The following is a 21536-nucleotide window of genomic DNA, read 5'->3' as shown; positions in this document are numbered from 1 at the left end:
TTAAGTAAGATTGAGAGGAGAGATTTGAGGAGAGAGTGGAGCTTTTTATGTGATGCATTTGTTAAGTCTTTTTCTGGTAAAATTAGTAACTTCAATGCTATTACTTCTCAAATTCTGCAAATGCTCTATATGTTCTTGACCAATGAGTACTTTAACTTTGGCACTTTGATGATCCATGAAATTGGGGAGAAGCTAGGTGATAAGACTGATAGGCCTAAGAACATATATTATGTTAGATTTTTTATGATGTTAGCTAACCATGTTGATGACAAGTTAGTCATCACTAACCAGGAAGCCAAGCTTCCAAGTTTTGTGCAGGAGAAGAGGGTCTTCAAAGACCTCTTAACGTTGAATCTCTATCCCTCTTTGGAGGTGATTTACCTGCCTCTCATGGAGCCTGGGAAAGAAAAAGAGGTACATGGCTTTCCTTCTACTCCTTCTCAAGTCTCACCTTCTTTGCTTTCTGCCATCAGGGCTGTTGAAGAGGCCCATCAACAGTCCACACAAGTGGCACAACCTTCTAAAACCAAATCTTCTAAACCAACCTCAGGTGCCTCCCAAAAGGCATCTGTTGTAAAATCCAAGAAGCACAAACCTGAGGGGAGTGTGATTGGTGGAAGTGAGGGGGAGGGAAAGGGTGATCATCAAAGAAACCCTAAGGATAAGGATGGAGAGAAGAGTGATAACCAGCCAAGCCACTCTGCAGTCTCCCAAAAGACTGTGGAGCTTAAAAAGGATTCAAACTCATCCCTAGCAGCATCCTCCCAAAAGGATGTTGCTATTGAAAATAGTCCCCATCCAGGGACACAGCAAAAGAGGGGGAGGGACACTACTTCTTCACCTATAAAAGCCTATGGGAGAAAGAAGCCCAAAGGTGAGAAGGTAAAGCACTCTCCACACACACAGGCATCCATTCTGGATTTTATGCCTGTAACTTCAACTTCACAAAGTCAGTTTGATGTGACTCCAATAAATGTGGAGTCACAACCCCCTTCCTCTTCTCAACCTATTGTACATATACATGATCTTACCATATCTACTACTCAAATACAATCCCCAACCTCTTCTATGGATGTGGAATTAATCCACACCACACTTGTAAATTCTCCATCTTTGGATTTCATGGAGAAGCCCCCTTCCGAGATTGATCATCATCACTTTGATGATTTGTTGGATCTTTCTCATTCAATTTCTTCTACTGTGACAATGTGTTCTGTGGATTTGCACTTAAAATCAATCACCACAGACTCAACTGTCACAACTTCTATGCCTTTTTCTTCTTTATCTTCAACTGATCTCCTTCATCAGTTGAATAGTGTTTGTCCTTCAACTGATGTGCTTGACAACATTCATCAGTTGAAAGCCTCTACTACTCATGTTTCAACTGATGTCTCTCATCAGTTGACAACTACTGTTACTACATCTAATTTACCTTCTACCACAGTAGTTGATCACATGGTAGCACAAACACTACTAGGATTGAGTGATGTGAGCTCAGGAGTGGAGAGGCAGCCTTGGCTGCTGGCAAAAGGAGAGGGTGTGGAGAGTCTGGCAATTTCTTCTGGCCAGGAAAAAGGAGAGGTAATGAGTGATCCTTTAGCAAGGGTAAGTGAGGGAGAGGTGAGTTGTGAGGTGAGCCAAGGGGAGCCTGTTCGCAAAAATCTACACGCAAGCGCACGTGATCACAAGTAATATATTAAGTTCGATCCCACAGAGACTGGTGAATTAAGAATACGCACCTATGCAACAATGTATGATCAATTATCACTGCCAAGACAATTAACAAAGATGGTTTCTTTTATACTAATAACTAAAATTACTAATCAAATTCAGAATAGGAAAACACATGGGATTCTAACTTCATTATCGAATTCATCTAGAATTGAAATTACTGATTAACATGCGACTGTTGATCCTAATCAGACAACACGAAAGTAATACATGCCAACTCTCGTTGCACACATATCATACCAATCAAAATCCGCAATTAAGACAGAAATCTCATGGACACCAACAAAGCTCAGACCCTATATCTCTATAGCGGTAGTGTAAGCAGAGAGGTTTAATAGCAAGTCGTCTATCGTGATTACACAGGGTGATAAAAATAGTTCAAGTCTACCACAAATTATGTTTCATTCACATAATCCTATGTTTACATGGCATAGTTCTAAATTCAATCATCCACTCTCGCTTCCGAAAGAATTAACAAACAACTTAGAAGTTAGCTACGCTCCTAAGAAGAATAAGCACGGCTCATGCAAAGAAATCAACGTACGTCACAAAATCAAGTAATTAATATTCGTTACTAGACTACATCGATAAATCCATTAAAATCCCATGAAGGCGGTTAGTTCATAATCGAACTAATCGATATCATGGGTTCTAATGAAAACATGATAAATAAAAGACAAGAATTAAACGGAATAAAAATGCTTGAATTAATAATAAAGATCACACGTTACAGATTTGATGTTCACGATCTCGCTCGAAACTGTCACTTCCTCGCGAAGAACGATCTAATACAAACTGATAATGTGCTTGAATGATTCAACTGAAACTACGATATTGTTCTCTACTAAAAACTACTTCTACGAGGCTAGGGTTTTACACACGAGAAATTAAATTACATTGACCAAGTCAACCGGGCCTCGACCGCTGCGAAAATCCGTCAGAAAAGCTGTAAAAATCGGCCCGAGGCACTTCTGCTGGGCGCAGCCGCGCTAAACTAGCGCAGGCGCGCTAGTGGCAGCAGAAGGTAGCGCGGGCGCGCTAACAAGTAGCGCGGGCGCGCTACTGTCTGTCATGGCAGCCCTGATTCTTCGTGTTCAGCTCGTTCTCGCGTGCATGTCCTTCCTCGCTCTAGTACCACTTCCGTAGGTGATCACGGTTGCATTTAGCACATGCAACAAGCCCTTTAAACCCCTAGATAGCTCTAGTGGACGAGTGTGTTCTCGTGAGGGTTTGTAGAAGGTGTACCCACAAAATCCCAAGTCGTGATGAATCCACAATTCTCTATTCTTGCAAATAATGCACCAAAACCAACCTAAAATGATAGAAAATCACTTCATCACCTCAACTCGTGACCTGCACAGAAAAACAATAAAAACACATCAAAAGACACTAAACACTCAAGTACAACCAACCAATTTAAGTGGAAATGAAGGCCTATAAGTGTGTATAAATACCACTTATCACACCCCCAAACTTAAACTGATGCTTGTCCTCAAGCTTCAACGACACTATACAATAATACAATGCAATGCATGAATGCAACTACGTGATGAATGAGTGAACTATGAAGTAATTGCCTTGCCAATTATAATACCTCAGATTGTGCTAATGTTCTCGAATTTCACTTCTCTCGCTACCAAGTCAATTACTCTTCTATTTACAAGTGTGGAGTGCCAATGTGTGCAAGCATGCTCTTTTACTGAGACAAGACAAAAACTACTACTCCCACAGAATCCCCATCAAGAATCGTAAAAGTTTAAAACTAACACCCCGTCACTCAAGTCCAACTAAAAGCCAAGGTCCCAAAGAATGTCCACACCCTTCTATTTTATTCACTATTTTTTTTTCTTTTTATTATTGGTGATTCATTGCTCGGTCTAAGGTCAGAGCGCTTCGCAGTGTAAATGCGTTACGAACACCACAAGACTTCACACACCAATTATTCACTTTATTCTAGTGGTTTATTTAACCGTGCAATGGTTGAGATCCCTAAAGATTTATGCACTAGTACCCATATAGCGAGTGTTGGGTCAACAATCCCAAACCACGAAGGGCTTTAGGTTGTTAGGCACAAAGTCCCCTCAGACTTAATTACTCGAGTACTAATGAGCTCAACCTAGTTAATTATACCACTTATTTTTCTAGTGAATTTATTTACTACTATTTCTTTTTTTTTTTTTTTTTTTTAGAAAGATATATCTACTCCTCAGTTCCCCCAAACTTAAGATTTACAGACCTAAGCTGAAGGGTGCTCAATTCAATCCTAGAATTCATGGAATTTCGTCTAAATCCTATCTCAAGAACATATGTGAATTACAATTTCCAACACAAGCAATTTCCAAGTACTAACCTAGCATTGCAATTGAAACTACTAATCAAGAACTACGCACATAACTCATCATAGGCAATTAACTTGGCTTAACTTCATAATTCATGCAAATGCTCGTGATACTAGCTACGACAATTACCACTAAACATGTAAAAATAAAAATAAAAAAAAATATGAGAAAAATAGAAAGAAAACGTGAGAAATAAAAAAACAAAATAAAAAAAACGTGAACTACATGAACTAACTAACACATGCAATAATAAACTACATAATAATATGCTCTTCCTTAGATTACCACCCCCAAACTTAAAATTTTCAATGTCCCCATTGAAAGTGATAAAAAGGCTAGAGCGAACACGTACCTAATCGGAGTCCACCCCCTCCTCTGCCGGAGGTGAATCCGGTGGAGGATATTGCTTAGGTTTAAGAAATGGGGTATCCACTTTCTCAAACAAAATCTCGCCACCACAAATAAAATCAAGAGCATCAAATATTGTCTTTGTCCTGCAGAAAGTCTCCAAACAAACGTTAGTAAACTTAATTGTCACTTCAAGAAGTAACCATTGATCGACATTTATACTTTCAGAGTACTTTGTGATAAAACAACGAAAAAATTCACATCCATTAAAGGACCGAACTCCTTCGACTTTCACACAAGGTGGAGGCTCGGGTGGTGGTTTTTCAGAACTCTTCACTTTCACAGGAGTCATAAGAACTTCTTGGCCTTTCATGTCACTGAATAAAGAGATGAAATTGCTATCCTCTTTTTCCAAGAGTTGAAGTGTAAGAGCCTTTTGGACTGGATAACCCACCAGATTTTGTGTAAGATCATCTTGCACAATCATCATGTCAGCTTTAAAACATGTACTCTCAAGTATAGGGGTAGAGGTTGGATTGAAAGCCAAATTTTCAATATCAGAACATGGAGCAACCTTGATTGAGCTAATCCCCTTCAGGAAATGTAATTCAAGCACACCTGGTGTAGGAGAAAATACGATCAACTCGATATTGCTTTTTTCACACACCTCATCATCGCCCACACGGTCCACAACAACAACTTCATCGATTTTGCCGTCAGCGACACGATCTTCCTCTTTATTAATAGGCACATCATCATCCCAGGTCGAAAAACTATCACAATCTCCATCATTTGCAAGAATGGTAGCATTTATGTCATCTTCAACTTGGGTGGCTATAAGTGGAGAAGAATCGGGTTGTTCGACAGTAAAAGAACTAGCTAACCGCTCAAGTCGAGCCTCCATCATCAGTTGTGTAGCTTTGAGTTCCTTAAGCGTCTTGTTTATGTTTACCAACATATCATATACCTCATTTGTTTGATCAGAAAGCACTTCTACAGTGGGTTGAGGAACCTGTAGCTCTTGTACTTGAGGATATTGATACTGTTGAGATTGTGGTTGCTCATATTGAGGCTGATAATACTGTTGCTCAAACTGATCATATTGTTGCATTGGAGGTTCTTCATAACATTGTTGCTGAAATTTTTGTTCTTGAAATTGATGTTGACCATGATATGGGAAATCACCAAAATTGTTGTCCATGTAAGAGAAATCTGGTTGATCCATCCATTCTTGATCACAAGAATTAGAATACTGATTGTACTCATATCCTTCTTGATAATTATATCCATGTCCCGACTGAGTATTCTGAGAGTTGAAGTGGTTATAAGAGCATTCATAACTATAGTGACCCTGAACACCACAAACTTGACAGAAGCCGTATGTTGTAGGGGCAACTTGTGACATCTCATCGACACTCATCGGATACAAGGTCGGCTCTGTAGCTTTCGACGAATATGCCTCAACTATGGAAGATAGAAGTGCAAAGGTATCGACTTCTTCCATTATAACCCTGTAACAGCACAAACACAGCCAAGAACGCAGTAAAAGGTACCTCACTTGGAACTGAAGTCCCAAGGAGGCAAAGGAAACATTATAAATAACTAAACAAAAACAATAGATACAACAACACCTAAGAAAAGTGAGAAAAGAATCCGAGTCAGTGAATTTTAATGCACACTGATGACAAGTACATAAACTAATTAATTAACACCGAGTCCCCGGCAGCGGCGCCAAAAACTTGTTCGCAAAAATCTACACGCAAGCGCACGTGATCACAAGTAATATATTAAGTTCGATCCCACAGAGACTGGTGAGTTAAGAATACGCACCTATGCAACAATGTATGATCAATTATCACTGCCAAGACAATTAACAAAGATGGTTTCTTTTATACTAATAACTAAAATTACTAATCAAATTCAGAATAGGAAAACACATGGGATTCTAACTTCATTATCGAATTCATCTAGAATTGAAATTACTGATTAACATGCGACTGTTGATCCTAATCAGACAACACGAAAGTAATACATGCCAACTCTCGTTGCACACATATCATACCAATCAAAATCCGCAATTAAGACAGAAATCTCATGGACACCAACAAAGCTCAGACCCTATATCTCTATAGCGGTAGTGTAAGCAGAGAGGTTTAATAGCAAGTCGTCTATCGTGATTACACAGGGTGATAAAAATAGTTCAAGTCTACCACAAATTATGTTTCATTCACATAATCCTATGTTTACATGGCATAGTTCTAAATTCAATCATCCACTCTCGCTTCAGAAAGAATTAACAAACAACTTAGAAGTTAGCTACGCTCCTAAGAAGAATAAGCACGGCTCATGCAAAGAAATCAACGTACGTCACAAAATCAAGTAATTAATATTCGTTACTAGACTACATCGATAAATCCATTAAAATCCCATGAAGGCGGTTAGTTCATAATCGAACTAATCGATATCATGGGTTCTAATGAAAACATGATAAATAAAAGACAAGAATTAAACGGAATAAAAATGCTTGAATTAATAATAAAGATCACACGTTACAGATTTGATGTTCACGATCTCGCTCGAAACTGTCACTTCCTCGCGAAGAACGATCTAATACAAACTGATAATGTGCTTGAATGATTCAACTGAAACTACGATATTGTTCTCTACTAAAAACTACTTCTACGAGGCTAGGGTTTTACACACGAGAAATTAAATTACATTGACCAAGTCAACCGGGCCTCGACCGCTGCGAAAATCCGTCAGAAAAGCTGTAAAAATCGGCCCGAGGCACTTCTGCTGGGCGCAGCCGCGCTAAACTAGCGCAGGCGCGCTAGTGGCAGCAGAAGGTAGCGCGGGCGCGCTAACAAGTAGCGCGGGCGCGCTACTGTCTGTCATGGCAGCCCTGATTCTTCGTGTTCAGCTCGTTCTCGCGTGCATGTCCTTCCTCGCTCTAGTACCACTTCCGTAGGTGATCACGGTTGCATTTAGCACATGCAACAAGCCCTTTAAACCCCTAGATAGCTCTAGTGGACGAGTGTGTTCTCGTGAGGGTTTGTAGAAGATGTACCCACAAAATCCCAAGTCGTGATGAATCCACAATTCTCTATTCTTGCAAATAATGCACCAAAACCAACCTAAAATGATAGAAAATCACTTCATCACCTCAACTCGTGACCTGCACAGAAAAACAATAAAAACACATCAAAAGACACTAAACACTCAAGTACAACCAACCAATTTAAGTGGAAATGAAGGCCTATAAGTGTGTATAAATACCACTTATCACACCCCCAAACTTAAACTGATGCTTGTCCTCAAGCTTCAACGACACTATACAATAATACAATGCAATGCATGAATGCAACTACGTGATGAATGAGTGAACTATGAAGTAATTGCCTTGCCAATTATAATACCTCAGATTGTGCTAATGTTCTCGAATTTCACTTCTCTCGCTACCAAGTCAATTACTCTTCTATTTACAAGTGTGGAGTGCCAATGTGTGCAAGCATGCTCTTTTACTGAGACAAGACAAAAACTACTACTCCCACAGAATCCCCATCAAGAATCGTAAAAGTTTAAAACTAACACCCCGTCACTCAAGTCCAACTAAAAGCCAAGGTCCCAAAGAATGTCCACACACTTCTATTTTATTCACTATTTTTTTTTCTTTTTATTATTGGTGATTCATTGCTCGGTCTAAGGTCAGAGCGCTTCGCAGTGTAAATGCGTTACGAACACCACAAGACTTCACACACCAATTATTCACTTTATTCTAGTGGTTTATTTAACCGTGCAATGGTTGAGATCCCTAAAGATTTATGCACTAGTACCCTTCACTTGATGCTACACACCAATTTTAAACTCAAGGATGGAAGAGATGCTCCAACACCAAAGGGTGCAAACTGGACTTTTCCAACATCTTTTATTGGCATCTGACATTTCTCTTCCCAATCCTTCACTTGATGCTAACAAAAAGGGGGAGAAAGAACCCTTGCCTTCTCCTGCAGAGTTGGTGAGCAGAATTCCTCCTTCTTTTCATACTGCTAAGGAGCAAAAGAGGCTTGAAAGACTTGCAGCTTTGGACTCTATAGAAAAGAGATTGGCTCTGTTGGATAAGAAGGTTGCTTCTGCAACTTCAAATTCTCAATCTACATCTGCAGTTCCAACCTCTTTTCCCACAACAACTACAATTCTCAGGGTGATCACACCTGAAATTGTCATTCCTTCCAAGAAAGAAAAGGGTGAGCCATCAATTGTGAATGAGTTCAAGGCCATCCTATTTCCAAACAGTTGTGGTTACTCCAGTCCTGGAAAAGACTCAAGTTCAATCTACTTTCCACTAGCCAGGCCTGACAAGAATGAATATAAGCTTTTGGGCCAAGAAATTAAGAGCTACAAAGATTCTACAGATATGGCTCTAAAATCACATTTTACCATCATTTATAAAGAAGGCCAAAAGCTGTTCATTGGAACTGGCCATCCTCACTACTCATTTGCAAAAGCTGAAGAGGTGTCCAGAGAATGTGAAAGACAAGAGTGTGAATCTCAACTCTCTAAAAACCAAGAAATAGAGGTTGATGAAAGATATGCTATTGAGCTTGAAGAGGAGTTGGCAGCTGAGCTACAAAGTGACAACAGATTGGCTCTTGAAGATTCTCCAAAGAAAAAGAGGGTCAAGTCTAGATCAAAGATGCCTGAGGCTGCCAAGAGAAGAGAAGAAGTGCCTGAAGAGTCTGTTCCTATCTCAAAACCTTCTTCTCCAATCAAGGACACCACAGTGGTACATCCAGATGTCAACTTCCATGATGAGCCAATAATGCCAAAGGAGGAGCCAATTGACCTTGAAGATATTCCAATCCCAGCCTTTCTTGTTCAAGTAACTCCAAAGCCCAAGAAGAAAGTAAAGACTGTGGCTAAGAAGATGGATAACCTTCCTAAACCTCCAAAAGAACCTGAAAATCCTGATGACTATCTTGTGATTGCCAATATTGAAGAATTTTCTGAGTTAGAGCTGGAACTGGATGATCTTCAAGAAGTCAGAGGAATAGAAGCAACTTCCAAGCTTCCTGAAAGATTGGTATTCTCTTACAAAAACAAAGGTGATGTCACCTGGCCTCTTCACAGAGTTCTGAGTTCTGAAGGATTCAGTTCTCTAACAAAGATATATGCTTCCATGAAGAGGACAGGAGGATTTACACCACCTGCAAAGCAAATGGTATTAAAGAGAATCCTTGAAATCAGGAAAGAATGGTCCTCAGATGCTAGTCTACAAAGAAGGCTGAAAATCCCCTACAATGGAAAGAAAATTCACCATGAACCAACTCCAATCATGGAGTTTAGGGACAGTCAAGGTGTTAGGAGATTTTTCAGATCTAAAGATCAACTCAAGGTTGCTAGCATGAACACTCTGAAGACTCTCCAATCCAAGCTTAACAGACAGGACAGTGATGAGGAATGGTTCTACAGGATTTTTCAGAAACAGATTGATATTCTTGAAGAAAAGCTTAAGTCCAGAAGAAGAAGATCTTCTAGGAATAAGTAAACTGCTCAGGCTAAAGGAGCATAATCATCTGTAAACTTTTCTAACTCTTGTATTTAAATTCTGCATTTTATTTTATTTATGTTTTGTTATCATCAAGTGTAGAATTTATGTCTGCATCTTCTCTAGTCATAAATTGGGGGAGATTGTTAGGAATCAATAATTTTTGATGATAACATAAACATTTTGTAACATGTCTTACTTAGAATCTTTATCAAATTTCAGTTGTAATAGTTATATTTCTTATTTTTGGGAATTATCAACGGATGGGTAGAATATGATGGCTAATTGTAAATATCCAATGCCATGTAATTTTATCTAAGTGAAGGATATTCAACTGATGAGATGTAACTATTCAACTGATGAAGACTGGATCATGTTTCAACTGATGAAAACCAAGCATTCAACTGAAGACAAAGTATTCAACTAATGATGCTAAGGAATTCAACTGATGAGACTGGAACAGCATTCAACTCATGAAGTCGGTAATTCATTCAACTGATGAGGCTAGCACAACATTCAACTGATGAAGTCAAGAGCAGTTCAAAGTAAGCAGAACTTTCAACTGATGAAGCAAAAAGCAGTTGAAAGTGACTTGAGCTTAAGTCTGACAAATCACATGGAACGAAAATCACATGGATCGAATTACACTAAAGTAGACATGGAAGCCTAATTAGGAAAATAAAGAAGAAGCAGAAACATTTTTATCTCATGCAATGCAATCTGGATCAAATCAAGATGATGGTCAAAGATGAAGACTTTTCAGAAAGCATGCATAAGACAAAGATGTGCAGCATAGTTTTAGATTAGAGTGCAATTTGTATTCTAGTTAAAAGCTTTGTAAAACTTGGAGTATATAACCAAGTTAGAAGCATCAGTTGAACTTGTTCGAATTACTTGAGAGAAAATCTGAGAGTTAGAATTTGTTCAAGTGATGAACCAACAGCTGTGCGAATTGTAATCAATCCACAGATTCTTATATATAAAATCTCACGGGTGGATCATTCAATCCACCCGTATTTTAATGCTTGGTTTTTATTGTTTTAAAGTGTTTGTTCTTGAATCTTTTATTTTTGTAAAAGAATGTATTCAACCCCCCCTTCTACAATCTTTCTTATAGTTTGTGTAAAATAACAATCCGTACTTTTAAAAATCATTGTCTGATCCTCATGTAAACCAGTCTGCTAATTACTAAAACAGTTGTAGTAAACCATAAATAACGAGCATCCAAACTTTAAAAATCATTGTATGATACTCTTGTGAACAAGTATTTTAAATACTAAAACTGTTGTTACTAGCTTCTCTAACAACACAGTTTTCATAAACGAGTATTGTTAAAATCCCTTTGTAACAACAGTTCTTATAATTATGGCGTTGTTGTTTCTGGGTGTTGCACAACATTTTAGTTAAAGTAAACCATCGTGTTGCCCACACTCAGACAACGTTCGACCCGTTGTCTGATATGCGTATCAGACGGCGCCTCGATAGACCACGGTTTTTCGAGGTGTCAGACAACCGGCAAAAACGCTTGTCTGATGATGTTTTCCTTGTAGTGTACAGTAGCCTTTCTAGGATGATATATAGTTGATGGTGTAATCATAAACCTTAATTAACTTCAACCACATTCTTTATCTCATATTCAGCTCTTTATGAGTGTAAATATACTTCAGACTCGTATGATCCGCGAATATTTCACAATTTACTCAGTGTAAGTAACATCTCCAAATCTGCAACAACGAGACCATAAAGACTAGCTCTAAATCAAAATTAGGGTAATTCTACTATTGAGGTTTGGGTTTCGTTAAATCATACATGATCAGTTTACCATGTCGCATCAATACAAAAATCCTAAGCACCGCTCTAAATTACAAAATCTCCTTGATTGCTGGGAATGCTAGAATTGGAGCGGATACTGACATATGATCTAATTCTTGAAAGCTTTCCTCATATATAATATTTCCTTCACACTTATGATTCTTCCTCATAAGCTTGGTCAAAGGTAATTCTTCTTCAAGGATTTCCAAACAAATCTTAAATAAATATATATCCTTCAACACCTAAGAAACTTCATACCTATATTCGATAGGGTTTTCAGAGGTAGAGAGGCGGTGGTACAGGGAGAGAGAAGACACATGGACGGAGGAGAATAAAGGAGTAGACGGGAAAAAATGACCAATAGAAACTTTTAGAGAGTGTAGAGAGCTGTATGTATAGAATTTTGTGTCTATATATTGGTTGTGAAAATAAAATTATGGATTGGTTTGGTTTTATAATTGAAAACTCCTGATCATTCCCCAAGCCCTGGTTTATAAAACATTTTCACCACTTCTAGTGAAAATTAGAAATTCATATTCTTAAATAAAATTTAAGATTTTAAAATAAATAACCAATCTTATAATTCACAAGAAAATCAATTATTATTGCTATAAAATTTAATAGATCACAATATTTATAAGAGAATATAACATATTATGCAAATAAATAACAATTCTTTGAATATTATATCAAGATTACATTCAAAATTATTTAATCGTTACACCACTCAACTATTATTATGAAAAGAATTTAAGATTGAGATATAATAAAAGAACGAACACATAAAAAGATAATTAAAATGGCCTATACATGCAGTAATAAGTAATATGGTATTCCACCCCATTTAAAAGAATTATATATTTAAATTTTATTCAAACAAGAGGATATGCCTTTCCTTGTAACATATATCTTTCATTTATTTTTTTTAAAAATAGACAGTCTAATACATTATGGGATTAAAGTCATAAATAATATATGGGGGCAATATTCTAAGACTAATAAAACTTATATTTTTTGTTGCATTATAAATTATTTTTTAATATTATTCATATAAGAATATTCTTTAAAATAAAAAGTAATACACCACTAATCATTAAACATACACATACAGGTATCTAAATATCCCATATTCTTACTCATATTATACGCAAACAAGTGCTAGCATTTTAATTTGTAGTCAAAACAAAGGTACTCAATATTTGATAATATTAAATATTAATAAAATTAGTTAAAATAAATTGTACATATATCTTTTGCTATTACATTCATCAAAGAAAGTGTTAGCACCAAAAAATAAATTATGAATTAACATACTATGCCAAGGAAAGAAAACAGAAGAGTTCATATATTAATTAATTTAAATATTGGAACCTTTCTTATTTTTGAGTTTGACTTGTTTGATATTATTTAAGTATGGAATCACTTATTTATTTCTTTCGGTACTATTTATTATACACTCTTGGGCTTTATATTAAAAAATATAGATAATGAACCCACAATTAGAAATAAGAAATTATAAGATAATAATTAAGAAAGATAATGTGTGAAGAATCTTATTGATATTATTTTTGAATTTTTTATTCAAATTATTGATTTCATCATATCTTCAAATCACCTACACGTTATCTATATATTCTCCAGCGTTAAAACTAGAAATAGAAAAAAAAATACTAAGTTATAGATAGAAAACTGAAATACACCATCACAAAATAAGAAACGGAAAGTTGAAAGTTGTATCCTGGATTTTTTTTGCTCTACTTTTCAAATTTTATACTTTTATATTGACTAAATTTTTGACTTTTTGCAAGATTCTTGATAATCATAAGTTTCTTTTACACTTATAAATACAAGACAAGTCCTTCAACCTTGTGTGCCTGTTGTGGTCTTGTATATTGGAGTGCATTTCTCATATAGTTGAGGTATTGTTTACTTTTTCATTTCAATTGATCGAAAGATTGTTAAATAATTTCATTTCTCAATTATTTCTTGTCGGGTAATTTTGTTCCAACACCTTTTTCTTGTATAATCACACGATTATGTGTTTGAAATAATCAGATCTGATTCTTGTTTATGTAGGTATTTTTAATATTTGAATTGCTGTCATAGTGACACTACTTTTCTCTCTCCCAAGAACTTAATAAGAAATATATACACGGGTTTTGTTTATGTACAAATTTCTAATATTTGAATTGTTGTCGCACTACTTTTCTATCTCCAGAGGATTTAATACACAAATATTTGTTATCATCATGGTCAGAAAAGCTTGCTTTCATTGTGGGATTGATGGTAAGTCTTTCTAGTCTCAAAACTTGCATTTCTTTACATAAAAACTTTTATGTATGATGGATTTCTATGACATATGTTGGTAAAGAGTGAAATATGATTTATTTGAATTGAAAATCTGTTTCTTAGTGACACTATTTTATTTTCTTATTTATCAAGTCCTTTTTCAATAGGAAATTGTTTAACATTTTAGGTGAATCAATTCTACAAAATTTACTTTTACTCGTAAATTTATATTTTTATTAGTTTTACTTTCACCGGTACTCTGAATTCTATTTTGATTAATTTTAAAAGGATTCAAATAAATTTTTATTGATTGATCATATCATAAAGTCATTTTCTTATAACTTATACTTGTTGCATATATATATTAATTTTATTTTGAAATCCGTTCTTTTCAACAACATCGTTAAATGAATTCAGTTTTGAAATTCAAAATTTTCTATTGTTTATATCTTATTATATTAATTTAATTTTTCCCCAAAATTATATGATATTTAGTATGGAAAGTCATAATATTCAAAAACTAAGTTAAAATCTATATGATAACAAAATTAAGTATGATATTTTTTACATTAATTCTAAAATTATTCTCCCACTCCTTATACAATATTATTGTATCCTCATATGTCACTTCTTTTGTGGCATGAGCCTATTGAATTATTTATATCAAAATTAGTATGAGAAATGTTCAAGCTATTCCATATTTTAGGAAGTTTAGCTTAATAAGTCAAGTAGTGGTTTATTCATTTGGATTGGTTTATACAAAGCATGGTAAAAATAGTATCATTACTAGGTTTTCTGACAGTGATTTGAATAAAGTCTAATCTCTCCCTGTGTCTCAAAAATAGAGATGTGTGGCATTGTCTTTATGTGAAGCCCTATTCATGGCGGCGGCTGCAGCAGCCTGTCAGGTATCTAAGTAATGTTTTGAGTCAAATTTTGGCTGATTTTGTTGGTCCATTTACTCGATATATTGACAATAAATAATCAGCCATTGATTTGGCGAAAAATATGGTGTTCCATGGAAGGAGATCGAGTAGTACGACAAGCAATGAGCAGAGTACTTCTTGACAAAGGGTCTGGTCATGCACTGTTAAGTTTGAAAGAATGTGGAATCTTCTAGGAGTCAGAGAATTAACCAACGGAGTTCGAGATTAGTGGGGAATTGTTGGTTTATTAATCTCAAACTTGGGATGAGAAATAAGAAAAAGGGCCCAGTATATCATAAAACTTATAGCTAATGCCCAAAATATCAGAGTTCAAAAAAATGGCCCCAAATATCATTTAGTAACGTTTGATAATCTAGGGTTTCAAGGATTGAAAATCACTGCAAAACACTAAACGATCTAGCGTTTTACTAGTAAAACACACTACATATATTAGCGTCTAGGGCTTCTAACGCTAGATAGTGCAGCGTTTAGGGTTTGTAAACATAGATCGTGTAGCGTTAAAACGAAACACAGAATAGACGCTACACGATCTAACGTTTTGAATGAAAAAATGATAGATCATGGCCATCTTTTCTGATACTAATGTTTGGGGCCTTTTCCTCCCAAATTGTGAGACGTCTAGAGGGCCAACACGCAATAAATAATGTCTGATATTTGTTTGAGCTATTCCAGTTGTCTGATATTTTAGGAAGTTTAGCTTAAGAAGTCAAGTTGTGGAGTATGTTTAGGAATCGGTCATTGCGTGATCCTTGTTTTTAATTAGCTTTCTCTATTTTGTGCCTTTCCTTTCTTAATATATTTTGTTATGTGTTAGCATAAGCTATATTTATTGTGTTCAATGGAACAGAAACAGGACTCTGGAGAACTGGCCCAGCTGAGAAGCCAGTTTTATGCAACGCGTGTGGTACTAGGTGGCGAGTACAAGGAACTCTTGCTGACTATATTCCTAGGCATGGATCAGCTAAGATACATGAGCCAAGTACTGCAGGTTAGACACTTAAACTTCAATGAAAATGATGGAATGTTGAATATGTGCACCACAATTTGTTACATATAAATGCTAACATCAAGTAAAATACTAGTATAACTTATTTAGGGACAAAAAGAACTTCATAATATATCTTGTATAATGTGTAGAATATCTTGTACATATCTCACTTACAAACGATTTATGAATCTTTTTTACTGATTTGGTAATTTCAGAAAAACCTGATCTACTTAGCTTCAAAGTTCCAAGAAGAAAGAGATCCGTGCTCCCACAGTATTGTCTGACAAGCATAGGGAGACTACACCGACAACTACTGCAGATCCAACATGAACAAGAGGGTGCAGAATTGAAGGAAGATGATGAAGATGATTGTCTCATTGATAATAAGAATGTGATGTCTTTCTACTAGAATGTTCTCCCTTCTATGTGGCACAAAAGCCATGAATAATTTAATATACATTAGTTTATAACTGGAAATATTTGGTTTTGTGTGCCGATATTGCTATTTATGGTCATTATTTGATCAATGTTTTTATATTAATGTTGATGCTTATTAGTGCACAAAATGCTTTTGCTTTTTATTTAAACTTATCTTATGACTTTCTATACTTAAGATAATACCAAAGTATAGAAAGGTCACACACCTTGTTCTTTTTATTTTAAACCTATCACATGAAAGTGGTTAGATGCTTTTGGAAATAAACTTAAATTTTGATATGACACTAGCTATTTACGACGGAAATTAAACCTTGAATCCGTCCTAAGTTACAAATTTAATTGTGACAAAAAATTGTGTCATTTTTGCTCAACTAATAAGTTCGAAAAACTATCATAATTTTCTATGTGTGTCGTAAGTATAAAGAAGCGTCGTAAGTTGATATGGTAGATTATAATCATAGTTAAAATTACGACCTATAATTTGTTGTAAGTTTGACATTTTACGACAGAAACTTCCATCGTATGTACATTGTGGACCCACAATTTCATATTTTTTCTCTCTCTAGATGACTTAATACACAAATATTTTTTGTAACAATCGAAAAATTTACAAGTGCCTGAGTGTAAAAATTATTTTATTTAATTGATTACTATGTCGGAATATTAATTAATTCTGGATTTATTATTATGTGGTACAGAATATTTTATTAAGATTACGTAGTTGTGTGGATTCTCTAATCAAGAAATAAAATTTGGTGTTGTTAGTGATTAGAAAGATTTATTTATATGAATATAATCAGTAAACGCGAAATTTTTAAGTTTCGGGACTCGCTAATATTACACTACACCATAGATGGCTTTTCCCAACGTTTTAGCCTACTGTTGTCGTTGCTAATTGTTGCAGTAGGTATATTTGTTCTTTTCCATCACAAATATATTCTAAAATGGTGCCATAGATATTAATAAATGTTGCCAAAAAATAATATTTATTATAATATAATAACTATAGCTGGGTAGTTTAATTATATTCACCGGTACGAAAAATGTAGCTGGGTAGTTTAATTATTTATTTATCAAAAAGAGCTACATTATTATCCTCTAATTTAATAAATTTTTAAAATATTAAAGCATCGTATGTCACACCCCAAGCCAACACACACACACGAAAAGATATGATATGAACAAGTGGCAAATAAATAATAAATCTGGAAATTTAGATTACATAATATGAATCCCCAAAAGATACAATTTAGTTAATTACAAATCCAAAAGAGTGAAATACAGTCCCAAAAGATCTTAAAAGTTCAGAGTGTGGATCAGCCCATATAACTAGTGCAAAGTATAATAGCGAAAGCCGCTTATATCATATATAACTACCTTCACCCTCAAACAGTTCTCGGCGTAGCCAGTGGTCGACTTACGCGCAGTTTGCTTCGTGCGTACCATATTTGCTAGCTGAAAAAGGGGTTAAATACGAGAACATGAGCAAAGACGCTCAGCAAGTACTAACAGCCCTAAACACATGGCATTATAATAGTATCCAGGGTATTCGAAACCAACTCAAGAATAAATGATAAAGCAGTTTCTAAGAATCATGGTAATATAAAGAATAGGCATGGCAAAACAGATAAATAATCACTTATAAGAATCATGGCATCACGGCAATATGGCAACATGTTATAATCATATAATCATCAAAATTCGTTTTAGGACGCTACGGATTACGGCCGGTGATCAGCCGCGAAGTAATTCCGAACCGCGCTGGGTTCTCATATATAATGGGATCCCTAGGCTATATGTGAGCCTAATAAAATGTGAAGAGGACTTGCGTCTAGTCCAAATCACTAAAGAAAACATTTTATTATTCATTTTGATTTATAACATGGATGCCGGAAAAAGGTTTATATCATTTTATTGAAACATGGCAAAGGAAATTCAAGTTCACTAATAATGTGTCAACGCATATTAGACTTAAGGGGGTAAGTTCCAAAGTCAAAAGAAAGTCAATTCTATCAAAGTGTTATTCGGTATTTATGAAAGTATACGTGTCATGGTGTTATTGGAAGTTTTATTAGGAAATCTATCGTTTAGTGGTTTAAGTATAAGGGAATATGTGAAAAGAAAGGTACTAATATGATCGGAAATTTATGTCAAGGTATTTGCGAATATAATAGGCATGGTGATTATTGCAACTAAATACTCATGAAGATATACGAGTCACGGGTACACATATATTTGCAACAATTGTAAAGTTAAGGATATAGTAACTTGCCTTAACAAGATTATGGGATTATTCAATCTTGATGGTACGGGCCTTTCCCCTCACCTCGGAACCTACACATTATATGAACCTCGTCACTAATTGGCACTTTAAGTCTATTTTATATTACACGCGCCTATTTTCTAGTTACGTATCCTAATACTTCTATTATTAGCTAACTATCGATATAAGAGTCATTACACGTACTTAACTATAGGTATACATGATCATTTATGCATATGCAAGACAATTAACATAATCATGTAATCACATACTCCACATAGTCACATAATTCACAGTCACATGATGACATGGCATGATTTATTAGCTAGTTATATATATATATATATATATATATATATATATATATATATATATATATATATATATCGTACACTATATACTTAAACTCTTAAACACATAAGCAAGTAACACATAAAGGCTTATTTCTAAACTTCTAAACTCCCCATACTGACCTTATCTTAATTCTAAAGGTGCTTGCAAAAACTCAGACCTTATACCCTTGAAAATTAAGCAAGAGTTGCACTTACAACTCTCCAATGGCTCTCTAAGGTTGCTCTCGGTTACTTAATGAAAATAAGGTGCTCTCACTAGGGCCTTCACTCTAAACCACTCTTAATAGGTTGCTAATACTTCTAATCCTGCTTGTGCAATTGATACGACACAAAGGCCTCACACTATTTGGCTTAAAATGTTCAAAGGGCACAGTGAGGTTCTCTGTTGCAACCTCTCTGCACTACCTGCATCCTAACTGAGATAACTTGATGTGTATTAAGTGCATTCCTAAAAAATCAATTCCCATGGATTCCCAACTCTTAAGGCTTTCTCTCAGACTTGGTTTCACTCCAAGGCCCCATCTGAAACTTCCCAGGTTATTACACAAAGTTGACACTGCTGAAAACTACCCTGTTTCCCAACCGCCTTGTGTTTACTAATATAAAACTCTGTTTTCTCACTAGGTTTTAGGTTCTAATGGTTTGTTAGGCTTCCTAAGGTTTCACTAAGCTCAATTAAGCCAAGGCCCCATGAAGGCCTCACTCATGACAAGGTGAAAACCTCACAAGAACACAGATTACTCAATTTTGCCCTGTTTTGGGGTAGCTACTGTTTTGGGTATGTATACCTATCTAAATGCAGGGGCTTTGGTAATTTAGGGCTACTGAAATCATGACTAAGCTCACTCTCAACTCCTGGACACTCGGGACAAGCAAAACCCAACCATATTAACACCAAAACTCCTAGTTTCTATGTGCAAAAATTCTTTCCAGTGCTAGTGTGTGCCTCCTTTCACCTTATCACCCATCTTAACACCATTCAACAACAACCAAGCCAACAACTCTACTCTATAATATATATAAAAATACTGTATAGCCTTATACAAGTAATTACAACCCAAATCAAGCCTCAAAAATCACATTACCGAAGCAAAAAAAATCTCGGCAGAGCAGGGCAGTTTAGTTTCAGCATTTTAAGCATGATTTCGAACTCATAATCCATATAAAATCACATAATACATCAAAACTGAACATGACTAATCATGGCACATCTTATACTAACATTTAATGTCAAAAACCGAGGCATGCATTGATCAAAAACCAGTTTAAGAGTGACAAAAATCATGGCATAAAAGCACTTAACTTCAAATCTTTTGCACAAATCATAACATGCAAGTATCAAGGCTTTGTAAAACATTATATAACAGATTAAGGACTCTTTTAACATCACATACAAGGCTTTATTTTGTCAAAAAAACCATTTTACAAAAGGGGCTCCATTCGGCTCCTTAGAGTCATTGCCGAATGGGTGAGTTTCAAGGGTGTGGCTTGACAATGGGGGCATTACACCTCCTCAAGACCACTCCTTTGCCCAAGCTTTAAGCCACCGTGATTCCAACTCTAGATTCACATGAATCAAAGTTGAAAATCTCGGCTTGGTGACATGCAAGAACTAAAACTAACCTTAAATGGAAGCTTGTGACTAGGAGATGATTTTTCTCTCTTGGATGAGTGGTAAATTATGTGTGTATATGAAGTTATGAAAAGAAATGTACAAGGGTTTGGGAGGGGGTTTTTATTCTGCTGAAATGAGAGAGAGGGAGGAGAGATTGGAGAGGGTTTGAGTGTTTGTGAGAGAAATAATGGAAGTACTCTCTTGGGTTTGTGATTTTGACTTGACTAAAATGTGAGTGGATTTGGGTAGTTACAAATCTATCCTTCTAGTGGCTTTAGGTGAGAATGCATGCAAGGTTTTAGTGGTAATTACAAGAGTCAAATGGTGTGAATAGGCGGTCATGCCCTTGGACTCTATTCTCTACCAAAATGCATGCAAGGGTACTAGTGTAATCTTATAATTATTAAAAGTATGAATTAAATGAATGGATTTTAATAAATAAACTACAATTTCATACATCATCAAATTGATACTATAAACACTATGAGATTTTACAAGTTTAACAAAATCATGATCGAAAATTTTGGACAAAGAAATATTTTTAAAAGCATTTTCAAGTATTACACTCTAATATATAATCTATGTAATAAAAGAATTTACACACAATAATACACGTAATAATTCACAACGAAACGACTTTGCACTACAATTATATACATATATCATATCACTTAATTGCTCGTATTACAATTTACCACTAATTACGATTATCTCTATTATTATTAAATCGCGTAGTCGCAATTATTAAATTAACACCGAATCGTGCAAGATATTTAATCGCGTAGCGAAATCTCTCGCATACGACTTTCTAAACACTAAATAGAATCTAATTATGCCAACAAGTCATGTATAAATCTCAATTATCACT

The 21536-nt window shown here is 35.4% G+C and overlaps 1 long non-coding RNA gene across 5 annotated transcripts in view; it reads right to left on the bottom strand.

Annotated features, from left to right (window-relative positions):
• Positions 1 to 17615: 17615 nt before the first annotated feature.
• Positions 17616 to 21536, bottom strand: part of LOC108210889 (uncharacterized) — a 37589-nt gene continuing 33668 nt past the window's right edge. For 3 of the 5 annotated variants that reach the window (XR_010290534.1, XR_001804920.2, XR_010290536.1), the window contains one exon: positions 18710 to 18771. This is a non-coding gene — a long non-coding RNA (uncharacterized LOC108210889). Of the gene's footprint in view, positions 17893 to 18709; positions 18772 to 21536 lie in introns of those variants that run through there. The other 2 variants (XR_010290535.1, XR_010290537.1) reach the window with 1 other exon arrangement.

Source organism: Daucus carota, chromosome 3 (genome assembly GCF_001625215.2).
Source record: "Daucus carota subsp. sativus chromosome 3, DH1 v3.0, whole genome shotgun sequence".
Lineage (NCBI taxonomy): Eukaryota > Viridiplantae > Streptophyta > Magnoliopsida > Apiales > Apiaceae > Daucus > Daucus carota.
Note: the sequence above shows the minus strand (reverse complement) of the source record. Positions and strands in the feature narration are given on the sequence as shown.